General features: G+C 46.0%; 1 protein-coding gene across 2 annotated transcripts in view; it reads left to right on the forward strand.

Moving 5' to 3' along the window:
- The first annotated feature begins 7,877 nt into the window (after positions 1-7,877).
- The window catches only part of PSEN2 (presenilin 2), a 29,473-nt gene continuing 24,672 nt past the window's right edge, over positions 7,878-12,678 (forward strand). For both annotated transcript variants that reach the window (XM_019516549.1, XM_019516550.1), the window contains exon 1: positions 7,878-7,965. The gene's annotated coding sequence lies outside the window, so the exon portion shown is untranslated. The remainder of the gene's footprint in view (positions 7,966-12,678) is intronic.

Genomic DNA, 12,678 nt, shown 5'->3' on the forward strand with positions numbered 1-12,678 from the left:
AAGGAGGAGGAGGAGGAGGAGGAAGAGTGGGCTGAGCTGGCTAGACAGTGCCTGGCCTGCCCCCCCAGGCCAAGACCTGGCCCACCAGGCTTAATGCAGCATCTGGAACTGAGGTGGTATTGGTGGAGGTCAGGGTGCTGGGTGCCTCTGTCCAGGGTCTGTGCCCTAGGCACCTCCTCCCCATTTTGCCCCCCAACACTGTAAATAGATAGTGCACACAGTTTCACAGGGATGAGGGCACTTTATTGGTGGTACGCATTGGGGTTGGGGGGAGGTCTATTATTGGAAGGGAGGGAAGAAGGGGGTCTGTTGTTGTGTTGTAGAAGGAAATAAAGTTTGGGGTTTGTTGCAAAATGTCTGCAGTATGTGTGTTCTTGAGATTGCACTGTGGACCCAAGGTTTGTGGGCAGCCATCCAGGCACCCTACTGAAGGGGTTGGACAAGGAGGTGTTCAGCAAGTGCCTTGCAGACTCGGTGCCCTGAGCACCACTGCTGTGGGGAGGGTGAGGAACATCCATCGCATGCTGGGCACAGGCTCCTGGGACAGCATCCAGGAGCGCTATGTCAGCAGGCTGTAGACTGCTTGGGGCACAGAAGTGTGTGCCTGGGGACCAAAGCACTGGGTAGCCTTCTCTGAAGCAGGGCTGCCACCTGGGCTGCTGCGCTTGGAGCTCCCCACAGCTGCTGCAGGGGGACAAAGCAGGGCAGGAGCAGCCCTGGCCTGCCTCAATTTGCTGCTGTTCTAGGCACACATGTAGACGCTGCCCCTGGGAGTAGTTTACTGTGGCACAAATTGCTCTGCAGTTTATTCAGTTGTATTAATTGCACATGTAGACACACCTACAGAGAGCAGTCTCCTAAGGCTTTTCAGGAATACTGTCTGTATTCCAGTGTAAATGTTCCAGAAATTTCATGGCCTGCATATTTTCTGTGTAAGCTTAAGAGGCTTATATTGCTATATTCTGATTCACAGCATTGTGTCTGTTTCCATTTGAGAGCCAATGCAGCATCTCAGTGTGTTTACTTTTATCAGTAATAATGCCTCTGAGTATTATACAAAACTCCTGAGATTAAACAACCACCACTCAGTGGATACATTTGGAGTTTTATAACCATTTATAACAGAAACTTTTGAGAACTCACATGGTAAAATCCACACTATTAAAAAAACAGTCCAGAGTTGTCTAATTTTTACTGTATTCTAGCTGGGCAACTCCAAAGAAAGCCCTGGCCCCCTATACATTTTGAACAGCAGTCAGCCTGCTGCCAATAGCTTCCAGAGAGAGAATACAATCTTCTGAAGCTGAAAGCTGGGATGTCATTTGTCAAATGATCTTAAGAGCCATTTCTCCTTACATTATTTATGAAAAGTACTTTAAGGAAATGATTGTGCCAGCATTTCTTTAAAAGAAACGAAGGAGTACACAATATCTTTTTTCTTGCCCAGCTATTATACACTGGGCAGTTTGTAGAAAGAAATCCTTTAGTATCCTGTAAGGCCAGATGCTTCTCACACGATGTACTGAGAAGGATGTAAAGGGACTCCCAGGTTGAAGGTCCTCTCAGGAAAAGGGGTTGACAGACTACCTTACTTTAGTATTCTTCACTTGCAGAGCAGAAACATAGCTCCAACAGACTTTTTTTTTTTTGGAAATTAGATATATTCAGCTGAGATGTTTTGTCAGAAGGAAACAAGTCAAATATATTTGACTATGGTTCCAGTGTCCATCTTGCCACCTCTTGTACTGTGAATCTCATAGCATTTGATATTTTTCTTAAAACCCAGCTGATGAACTGGGGTTAAGTTTATGCCTTTCTGAACAAATTAGTCTCTGAGGTGCTACCATGCCTTGCCTTCCACCTGACTGCATACTCACATGGCTAACCACCTCTCCCTTAAAACCCTGTGATGGGTTGTACAAGGTAACTGATGCCCCTGATGGAAACCCAACTGCAGTGCTGCACCCCACTAAAAGCAGGCATTTTTAAAAGGGGGAATAGTAGAGAATTTAGACCTTTTTAAAGGCCTCCATGATCAGCTGCTGGCAGTTCCAATAGGAATTGTTCCTCTAACATAGAAGGACTGGGAGCTGGTGGAAGCCAATCAGGGCTCAGGTAAAAAGTTCATTTCTGTAGGAGTCAGGTTTGGTTGAAGCTAGGACAGGGGAGGAAGGATCACCTTCCTACCTACTGACTACACCCTCCTGCTGAGCCAGTTGAAGGCTATTGTTTCATACTACAGCATTTAAAGCACAGGTGATCATCTAAAGTTGGCTATCAGTTGCCCACTGTAAAGTGAAAGAAGGCTTGCTTTGTGAGATGCCCCATGGTTGAAGTGAACGTGTGACACTGCAACTCCTGAAGCAGTGTAAGCACATGGGAATTGCAGCTTCCATTTTTTTTAAAGTGTTTTGTGACATCTGTAGGGAAAAATCTCTGATTTGACCCCAGAGGCTCAAAAAACAGAAGGCAAATGAAAAGAAGCTAACACCATTATTTAAACCATGGCTATTTAAAAATGTTGTGATGCTGGAGGAAGAGGAGGGTGAGCCAGGATTTTGAATAACTGGGTTTGGTAATCCAGACCAATCCACTTTTTGCATCTCATGTACCTCAGGGACATGTCAGTTATTACTCACCAGTCATGGGCTGGTTCCTTTAATTTGTTCAGGCTCTTAGTCCTTCAGATTGCTTCTTGTGTCATTACCAGATTGTGAAGGGTCTCTCTGGGTCAGCTTCTTTTTTCCCTGGAAGTTGCCCAAATTGGATTTATTAAGGGACTCTATAATCTGACATAGTCAGAAAGTGTCTAAGGTGAGTCTGCATTTTCATGTGTGCTGCTTGCTCAGCTGTTGGCCATTATGTCTGCTCCAAGGGCTCCCCATTCTTTATGCTGAATATCTCGCATGGACATCTGCACTGAAAGCTGTTTAACTTCCCTCGGATAAACTTGTTGCTCTTCTATGACTTTAACCCACACAAGACAATGCTCAAGAGATTGCTACTAAATATTTGAAGCTGAATGCTGATGCTGCTAGCTTTTCATACTGGGGCATTAAACTTCCAAGAATCAAATTGCCTTATCTCTTCCAAGTTCTTACATTGTAAAAAGCAGTCACCTTGGGAAATAAGAATGAAAAGCTCAGTTCTAAGCAGAGACATGGCCAGCTACTTAAAAACAGGTAAACCCAGAAGTGTGGGTTCCCCTAATGACTGAGAAAGGAAGCCAAATGGTAAATTAGCTGAGAAAGATAAGTAGAGTGTACAGGGAAGAGCTGACAAGAATGAGGGTTTTTATCTGGCAGATGGTGCTTCCACCATTATAAGGTAGAGAGAAATGGGTTAAACCAAAAAAACCCCCAAAAACTGAGAGTAAAGCAGGCAACATGGCAGGGCTCCGGATATTAGTAGAAGACAGCATAGAAACTGACTTGGGGGGTGAAATTAGAAAGGAAACTTCCCCCTCCTGCCCCAATCCTAATCCTGTTGATGGGCTCCATGAATTTGTATGTTACTCCATTGTAAATCGAGGGATAAGGAGCTACTTGCACTGATCTTACAGCAGGACTGAGACATGACAGGCAGGGGCATGCATGTGGCTAGCAAAGCAAGAATCCTAGGCAGGCTTAGATGGGGTGCCCAGCTGCTGATAAGCACATGAGCAGTGCAATCCAACCTGTCCTTGTAGCAACTCTGAAGATGTACAATGCTTCAGAATTTATAAATGTTATTACTGTTATCCTAACTGTGTCTGTCCCAAACATGTAACCCCAACCTAACAGTAAAAGCATACTATAAGCAAAATTATTATTAATCCTTCTATAAAGACAAGTAAAAAGCAGCTGGATATGAAGTATTTGATTAATCAGAAAAGCCCTGGTCACAAAACCCAGCTTGGCTAAGTCATTTTAAAAAAGCTCAGCAAAAATAACAAAAGGCACTGCATCCTCTGAAACATGTCTTTACAAAGAGACTCGATGCTGTGGTGAAAACTAAACACAATCAAGGTTATATAGTATATCAACTTGCCCACAGTGATTAGATCTCTCTCTGAGCAGTAAACAATGCACTAGCAGGTGGGACACCGATGAATGAGCTGTCCATGTATATTTTTTTGTGTACAAACTGATTGCAAGGATCATGTGTGAAAGAGGATTATGGGTTACATGTGCTGTATGTTCCATGTCACCATCAGTGCTAGGAAGGGAGGTTGGGGAAGAGAATGTTGTGATGGTGAATGAGGGTTTAAAAAATGTACACAAGAGCTACTAGTGGAAAAATGAAAGATCGTCTTACCCCATCCTCTATGTCCAGCCTGTCTATTACAGGGAAGAGGACAAATTTCTGCTAATCTACCCTTCAGTTGATTTTGTGGGTGGATGGTAAGAGATCCTGCCGTAACTAGCTTTAGTATCTGAGTCTCTGCTCAAGGTTTTCTTCAGGCAGTAATAGTAGCAAACAATATTTGCAGAATGCTTGCTAGCTTCCCTCTTTTCTTAAGATTGTTGTGAAGCTGCCATAGTGTTTATTTCACTGAGCTACTGCTTGACAATGTTATGAGCAACAGCAGAGACAATGGAGATGCCTGCCAGCTGATTCAGGAAGACAGCGCTACATCTGTTCACAAAGTTATCTATGGAACAAGTTATCTATGGCTACAAGTTATAAACAGCAGATGAAATTCTGAAGGAAAAATAATGTTGAAGAGAAATTAATCCATGAATGGGTTTGCCAAGCCCTATAACGAATTATTAATCAAAAGCAAATTTTCCTCTCTTCCTCCACTTTTATCTTTCCTCTTAAGTGAAGAAACCTTATTTCTCAGTTCTCCTCCCTATCCTCTGTGTTATTTCTTGTTTCTCAATTCAATGGATTGTCTCTTTCTGAAAAATGTATTAAGAAAATACAAAAGTAAGGATAAAAAGAGAGCTACACAGACAGCCATGTCCTTGTCTGGCTGGCCAAATGAAGAAGACTGCGGTGATACCTCTGCAAAAAAAATCCTAGAAACCACAGTAGGTTTGCCCATGGATATTTCTTATAGTAGAGTTGCTTATGGTTATTTCTTCACCACCACTTGCTATCTACAGCATCTGAGGTAGTCAGAGGATGGTGAAATCACATCACTTGGAGGCATGATGTCTCCGTCAGCGCAATAGCCACTGATCCACATATCTACATATGCAGTCTGGAAACCACAAAGATCAACACCCACAGCTTTCAGAGGAGGAACAGGCAGATCACATTCCCTAATCATCTCCTATGATTCAGCACCGACTCAACAAAAGGCAGAATTTAACCCTGAAAAAACTGCTCTTCTATCAGCCTTGACTAGTCCCTGCCAGCTCCACCTAAGCCTTCAGGTCTCCCCCACTTCCTTTGCTTGTTTTATTCCATACTTTAGATTCACAAAGGGATCTTCACTGGTGAATCCATGTCCTTCTTACAGAATGCTATCGATGAGTGTTTCATAGAGTTATAGATTATGTCAGAATATAAGAGGTTCTGAGTCTGGCTGCACACATGTATTTTGAAACAGTGCAAAGTTTATTACCTTACACTGGCTTGATACATTTTTACACTTTGTACTGAATATGCATTTATTAAACTAATAAGAGACTGAGCTCCTCCTTTTCTCTTACATAATTATTTTTTTCTCTTATCTCTCTGTCTAGATACATTAGGGCTTATAATTGTGCCAGTTATCACAGCAGCAGATCATTTTGTACCTAAATTAAATTTGCAAGGTGAGGTCCTTAGTGGACTGATTGGAATTTTCTGTTTTTCCTGCTCTGTTAGGTGAGGACACTCTTGCTCAGAAGCTTGCATAAAGGCTTTATCGCACATTAATATTAGGCTACACATAGAATGCTTAACACTTGATTGTCACACATTAAAAAATGAAAACTAGTTTTAAGCACCTTTTAGTCATCTTAAACGTTATGCCAGTCCACGGTAGGTTTATCTGTGATCTGTGTTACCCAGCTTGTGGTACAGTAACATGTGGCCACTTTGCAGACATAAGGCAATCAAATTCCAGCCCTCATGCATCCCAGAATACAGTGTCCCATCCCCACACCTTCCTGTTCTGTGTGGACAATTCTCAGCTGTGACTCCTAGTCTAGCCCTTGTTCACTGGCCCTCTACTGCCAAGTCACAGCTGTGCAGGTGGGGGATAGTCAAAGAAGGTTTTTAGCTTGAATGCGTAACCACTCTAAACTCAAGCTATCATTAACCCTGATCAGCATTTCAAAGTGAGAGGAACAGTGTGGAAAAAACCCTGGTCATACCCAGTTCACTCACCCTTTCAGCATCCGCTGTCTGTATGGTGTGACACAGGCCTACTGGTATGCCATTCTGGAATGTGGACCAAAGCCCACCAAGTAGAGCTACAAGCCCCCCTTGATGGGGACCACTAAGGGCATATCCCTGATTGCTTGGGACAACTAAAAGACAAAACAGGGAGAGGAGTGAGGGTTATAGGTTAAATACAAGTGCACCAAGGTGGGACACTGAGCAGACCATGCCAAGACAGTGCCCGCTGGCCCTCAAATGAGTCCAAGGAGCCAGCAGACACTGCCCAATGAAACTGCCCAGAGACACGAATGGACAAGGGACAGAAAAATAGACTCACAGTCCCTCAGAGGCCTCCTGGTCAGAGCCCCTTTCCTCGTTAGGTATATTGCCAGCTTGGCTAGGGCCAGGAGGTTTATTAGGAGGTTGTAGGACTTAGTGGGGCCACAGATGGAGAGTGCAGAAACAAAAAAAGTGAGAGGAGAAGTGCAGCCAGAAGCTCAGCAGGTTATGGAGGAGGCAGGAAAGGGGCTGCAGCCGGGCACACTCCAGGAAGATGTGTCAGGGTCTCCTTCTGCGTACAGAAGGGTCAGGTGTTGGGGGCCACCATGGGACACATCCTCTGGCCCAGAGACACCAGGCACCATAGTCCTATGCTCTGACCCAGGCAATAGCAGTTCATATGTTCTCAACCTCTCACCAGGCCCCAGCATCATGCCCTGCTTAGCCTGCCTAATGGGTGACAAGTAACAAAGCCCTAAATGTCTTGCTGATGGGAGCCCCAGTGCCATGTGCTAGAGCAGCATTTCTCAACCCATGGGTCTCAACCCAAAAGTGGGTTGCAAAAATACATGAAAGGGCTGTGAACAAACTTTAAAAATAGATTCTCCTTTAAAGGAGAAAAATGTGGAAAACTGCATTTCCCCTTGCAGGCTGCCAGAGTTCCAGCCTGCAAGGGGTTACTTGCTCCCCCGCCCCCCCCAAGTCCCACACACTCACCCCCTGCTCCACACTGCGGGGGGGCAGTGGGTTGGGAGCGAAGGGCATTGGGTCAAGCACATACATGCTTTAATGATAATGACATGAAATCATACACAATATACATACATACACACAGGTTAAACACAGACTCAGGCGACTGTGTGTGTGTGTGTGTGTGTGTGTGTGTGTGTGTGTGTTGGCCATCAATGTTTACAAATGCGTCCTGGTGCAAAAAATGTTGAGACCCACTGTGTTGCAGGAGGGCCTGGAAGGGCTCCCTACACAGGACCCCTCTTGCAGCTCCTGCAATGGACGGGGAGAGGGCAGCTGCGGCCCCCTCTGCATCCCCCCGCACCGACATTACCAGTGAGCTGCGCAGCGTAAGCGGTGCTCCTGCCATCCGGGGCTGCCTCACTCAGCGCGCGCCCTTGACAGCAGCATGTGGGCAAAGGGCCGAGGGAGGAACCCGTTCCATCCACTGCCTGCTCCCATTGGGTGGCCCTTCCCCCCGGCCACCTCTCGTTCCGATTGGAGGAGCCGCGGAACTGGGGGGAGGGGGACGAGGACACGAGCTGAGCGGCAGCGGTTCCGACCTATCGGCGCCCGCGCCGCTCCCAGCCCGGCGTTTGCGAAGCGAATGCGGTGGAGCCAATAGGAGCGCAGAGGGCTCCGGGGCTTGACAAGGGCCAGGTAAATACAGCTCGCGCCGCGCGTGGCGGGGGTAGGGGAGGGGTCGGCCGGCCTGGCCCGGGGGTCGCAGCGCTGCTCGTACCCTGCAAGGGGCCAGGGCCACACGCCCGAGACTCGCTTCGCCCGCCGTCAGTTTCCTACCGCGGTTTCCTGCCGCGGTCTCCAGGCTGCGCCTGCGCTTGGGACGCGGCCAGGGAATGGGATCAGGCTTATGGGATCAGACGGGCTGCAAGCAGTGCTGGGGCGGGGGAAAGGGGGAGTAATTAGCAGGTGCCCAGGCAAGCACAAACAGGGATGATTCTTTTGCCCCGAGGCAGAGGTGTGAGTGGCTGGTGGCCCTTGGGTGAGCACCCTCTTCCTTGCTGCCACCTATGGGAGCTTTCCGGGACAGAAGGAAAGCTGTCCGCTTTGCGGACCTTGGATTATTCTCTTCTGGAGTCCGGCACTGTTCTTCTGAGCCCCTCTGAGCTTTCCCATAGCCAAGTTACTAACTTCCCCTTCCCTGTAAAGTGGGAAAAGGAGAGATGGGTATTGAGTGACTTGGTGATGCAGCTCAAGGCAGAGCCATGACAAGTCCAGATCTCTATTTGGCCATGGTGAGGCCACATCTGGAGTACTGAGTTTAGTTTTGGCCCCCCCACTACAGAAAGGATGTGGACAAGTTGGAGAGAGTCCAGCGGAGGGCAGCAAAAATGGTGAAGGGGCTGGGGGGCATACTTAAGCCCAGTTCCCTCAGCTTTTCCTCATATTAAGTCTGGAGAAGAGAAGATTGAGAAGGAATTTAACAGCAGCCTTTAACTACCCAAAGGTGGTTACAAAGAGGATGGAGCTAGACTGTTCTCATTGGTGACAGATGACAGAACAAGGAGCAATGGTCTCAAGCTGCAGCAAGGGAGGTTAAAGTTGGATATTAGGAAAAACTCTCACTAGGAGGGTGGTGAAACACTGGAACAGGTTACCCAGGGAGGTGGTGGAAGCTCCATCCTTGGAAGTTTTTAGGCCTGGCTTGACAAAGCCTTGGCTGGCATGATCTAGATGACCTCCTGAGATCCCTTCCGGCCCTCATTTTCTATGATTCTGTGATCTCCTGTCCCTTGGTTCTGGGCAATAACCAGTGCTCATTTACTTTGGTTAGTCTGTAGGGTGCAAATTGACCTGGCCTTCTACTTGACTTCGGACTGACATGGGTAACTGCCACACGTCTTGCAGTTTACTTAGTTTCAAAGACAAGTCTGTGATAGAAGCAGGGGTGTTACTGAAGCAGGGGCATCTCAGAATGTCAGGAGCCACCAGCAATGGCTGTGAGGTACAAGCTATCCTGTTGTCATCTCCAGGATATGCTGTCTCAGAAGCCCAGTGATGATCATTTAAATGTAGATATTATTAACTATTTCACTCCCCCATAATTAGGCCTGGCACATTAGTTTTGCTGACCTAACCCTGTCATCTGGGGAGAGGGGTTGGTGATGTCTTCTCACTCCTGATACTTTCTAGTCAAGGAGGGACCTTAATGTAATTTCAGGTGTACCAGAAAAGTAGTCCTTTTACCAGAATAGTTTATTCTGTTTAGGAAACTAGTTTAAATTCTACTAGTCTTGCTGGTCTAGCTGTTTCTACCCACCCTGCTAAGTCTAGACAAGAACTAAGAAAGAAGGAGTCACAGATCTGCAAAGTCAGAGCTGACAATAACATCTCCTTCAGGTGGAGACAACAGGGCTGCAGGCCTATAGCATTCAGAATTTACTGTGAGCAGCTTCTCATCTTGATCACTCATGTGGGTGGTCAGCCGGGAGGCATGACATCACACTGAGATTTGTCCTTGCCTCCTATATTGTCTAAACCAGTGGTTCTCAACCTTCTTTGTACGAGGACCTGTTTGTAAACCTCTATGGCCAGTCCCAGCTCAGTGCCCCTCATTCCCGACCCACTGCCCAAGAGACTTACCCATGCTGCCCATAGCCTCAGAAAAGCAAGAGTTCAAACTGAAGTTGACAGGGAGAGAAAAAGATACGTGCAGCACATTACTTGCTTTCATGTGTGGGTTGCCTGTAGGACAGAAATGGAAATAGCTGATCTGAAGGCAACAAGAAGAAATGGGTCCTCTCACCTATAGACCACCAATGAGAGTGGCACCCAGAAGTAGGTCTTTCTTAAAACTTACAAGTCGAGTAATAAGTTTCCTGCCAAGTGACACCAGCCATTATGTTGCAGTAGCTGTACTGCTATCATGTTTCGTTTTGCAGTGGATAAAATCTGAAGTCCAGTGTTCAGTTTATTTATTTGTCCTGGAAGCAAGAGCTATATCCATCTACAGTCCAGGGTTATGAACCCAAGAGAGAAAAAATGTTTCTAGTAAGATGAAAATGCAGCAAGGAAATACTCAGTGACAATTTCAATAGCCCATGAAAGTCAGTGGAGTTGTGTTACTTGTGGGTTTGTTGTGTTGGTTTCTTTTGGTTTTTTTAACTCACAGCCAATATGGCCTATTGCACAACATATTTCTTTCCCTATTCTCAGATGTATTTGCTTATTTCTCATTGATTCCTGACAGCTAGTATACTGAATCCTGAAAAAACAGGAGAGTTAAAGCCAAAACAGCTGTTTCCTTCCCAGCTCTTGCTTGCTAGTAATAAGTCAGACCCCAGAGCTATCGCCCAATTTTATTTTTGCCATTCAAGACTATAATCAGTGTCTTAATTTATGACAAAAGAAAGTTAAGAACTCTGGAGACTTCTAATGATTTTACATTCAAAAAGGTAGATTTATGTCCTTTTGTGACTTACCATGCATGGTGCCTATGGTCTTTCTTCCTCACTAACTGCATGTAGTCTTGATTTGGAAACGCAGGCAGAGCCTGCATTTTTCACTCTGAAATCTTGTATCAGTGAGACCATAAAGGAAACATGTTTCTCTCAGGCCTTCTCACTTCCTTTACTGTTTTCCTCTCCTGAAAACAGTAAAGTCCTTCCTTCTTCCAAAGCCACCTGAGAAAAATACCTTGTTTACATGCACTGACATTTGATAGATTGGACTGAAATAAATGATTTGGAAGACTCTTTCTTTGGATTCTGTTGCTAGATGCTTGCTGGTTTAGTCCTCTTGGGGTTAATATAAACTCCTTAAACACCACTCTTTTCAAGAGGCCCATTCCCACTAACCCAGCAACTAAAATGGTATAGAAAGAAATAGCTTGCATCACTTTACAGTGCTCTTTTCATGGACACATGATGCCTTGTGATCTGTTGTGTTGGCTTTCCATTTGGAATGCAACAGGGGCCTTGTCTTCTGCTTTGTTCAGCCCCAAGCATTGGCTGTGCTCAGCAGTTAAATGAGAATCATCAGGTTGGCTCCAACAGACTTATGGGGGAGGGGGCCAGACTTACTTAGAAGTGATGTTTTACTGCAGTCGCTGTCAGACTTCTAGACATGAAATTGTAAAAACTTTGCTCCAGGCCATCACAATCAGCTGAAAGAAATAACGGCATAGAGAAGCTAAATGTCGGTGCCTGTGGGAAAGGGGAATGAATATTCTTTTTTGTCTCCATTTTGAGACTACTTACCAACTTGCAGGTCAAAGGTTAACTCTCATAATGACGAGAAGAAAAGGGAAATGGGAACTTCCTGTTGTTGCATCTAGGTGCAGCATTCACTGAAAGGACAACTGCTACTAAGGCTCTTTGCTGTGTCCCTCAATACTGTGGTATATTAAGAATGCTTCATCCCATGTCCTACCAAACCAGTACATCATAAATGAGGGAAGGTGCATTGGTGAAATAATGTTTGAGTGTATTAGCTTGAACAGAATAACTGTTGTATTTCTCCATGGTGTTTCTCTTTGTCTTCTACACAGAGAACTGTGTTGCCTTGTGGGGTCAGGCCAGTGCTCAGGATCTCAATATCACGCTGTTAGACAGGAGGGCATGGTGTACAATTGCACATACACACACACACAAACATCAATTAGGTGCGCACACACACACGCACTCCAGGTTCATACACCCCCACCAGGCACGCACACTACCAACTCAGGCACATACACATCCAAAAATTACCAGCCTAGGCACATGCATACCTATTGCCAATTCAAGAACATACACACTGTACTGATAATGGCATGAAATCATACACAATATACATACGTACCCATATACACACAGGTTAAACACAGACTCAGGTGACAGTGTGTGTTGGTGCCTGTGATACCTGTGCTTGGGGTGCTTGGTAACTGAAGAGCAAGTGGGAGAGATCAGGGGAAAAGGCAGTGGAGATGGGGCAAAAGCAAAGCAACAGCAGTTTGCAGGCAGAGAGGAGCTCAGGACAGCTGGAGCCACAGAAGCATGGGCCAGATGTTGGAGGTGGTGGTGAGCCAGAAGCAGGAGAGGGAGAAATGAGACAGAAGTTAGAGGGGCAAGGAGCAGAGACTGGAGCAGGGCTAGACCCGTAGTAAAGCAAAACCCAACTCAGGGGTCCAAATAACAGTTTTATTAAATGAACACTGTACTGTACAGCTTGGTTCCCACATACACTCACACAAGCACTCCCACACAATGGTAGCAGGAGAAAGAGACTCGGTGAAAGGGTTGGAGTCCAGGTAGGGAAGAGAAACAAGTCCTTGGTTGAAGAGAGGATGGGAGTGATAGCTACTATCCAAGCTGGGAGGGGATCCTTGATGGCCAGTCAGGGTCTTTCTCCAGCAGGTGTTGTACAGCACTG

This window comes from Gavialis gangeticus, unplaced genomic scaffold, assembly GCF_001723915.1.
Source record: "Gavialis gangeticus isolate Ggan-Ray unplaced genomic scaffold, GavGan_comp1, whole genome shotgun sequence".
NCBI classification, from domain to species: domain Eukaryota; kingdom Metazoa; phylum Chordata; order Crocodylia; family Gavialidae; genus Gavialis; species Gavialis gangeticus.